Here is a 221-nt window from a genome sequence, read left to right as displayed (position 1 = left end):
ATGCTCTGCTTTCCCTTTCCTCCTGCAGCTGGAGAGTAGCAGGAGAAGGTGCTGGCTGGGCTGGGGTGTGTGGGGGGCATCACAGCTCTGGCATGTGCTGGTCAGAGGCCACAGGTTTGCTTTTGAGAGCCACAGAGGCTGCGGGGAGGCCAAGAACCCATGGGGCTGCCAGGGAGCTGGTGGGGCAGGAGGCTCTGGAAGGAAAGGGGAGAGAGCAGAGG

This window comes from Nestor notabilis, unplaced genomic scaffold (genome assembly GCF_000696875.1).
Source record: "Nestor notabilis isolate BGI_N333 unplaced genomic scaffold, ASM69687v1 scaffold16997, whole genome shotgun sequence".
Classification (NCBI taxonomy): Eukaryota; Metazoa; Chordata; class Aves; order Psittaciformes; family Psittacidae; genus Nestor; species Nestor notabilis.
The sequence above is the reverse complement of the archived record's forward strand: the minus strand, read 5'-3'. Positions refer to the sequence as shown.